Here is a 516-nt window from a genome sequence, read left to right as displayed (position 1 = left end):
TTATGCATAATTTTTATCACATATATATTTCAGCATTTACTTTCAGGAATGAGCCTGCATTTACAATGCTTATCACAAGTCACATTTTCAACGAATGGACTATAATCATATGAACGTGTCTCGTATTAACAGACCACATTGATACATATTCCTTCACCTTTGAAGGACCATTTTGAGAACCCTTATCGTTCTCCTTTTTACAATTACCATAATGATGGTTGTTATTATTTGATCTTTGGCACGCCCACGTTCATTGGTCAACCACTTGTCTTTATTTAGACTTATTATGCAGCGTTTTCACATTCACTTCAAGAATGGAGCAAATCAAGTGGGACAAACTTTATGCTTTTTCATGAAAAATACATTATTTTTCTTTAGTCATCATTATATCATCAATATGGTGTATTGGGACTCAAACCCAATGCCTTATCCATATAAAGGCATGTTAGGACATAATGCATTGGGACTCGAACCCAACTACTTATTATCATGGTGCACTAGGACTTAAACCCAGTG

Source organism: Nicotiana attenuata, chromosome 3 (assembly GCF_001879085.1).
Source record: "Nicotiana attenuata strain UT chromosome 3, NIATTr2, whole genome shotgun sequence".
Taxonomy (NCBI): Eukaryota; Viridiplantae; Streptophyta; class Magnoliopsida; order Solanales; family Solanaceae; genus Nicotiana; species Nicotiana attenuata.
The sequence above is the reverse complement of the archived record's forward strand: the minus strand, read 5'-3'. Positions refer to the sequence as shown.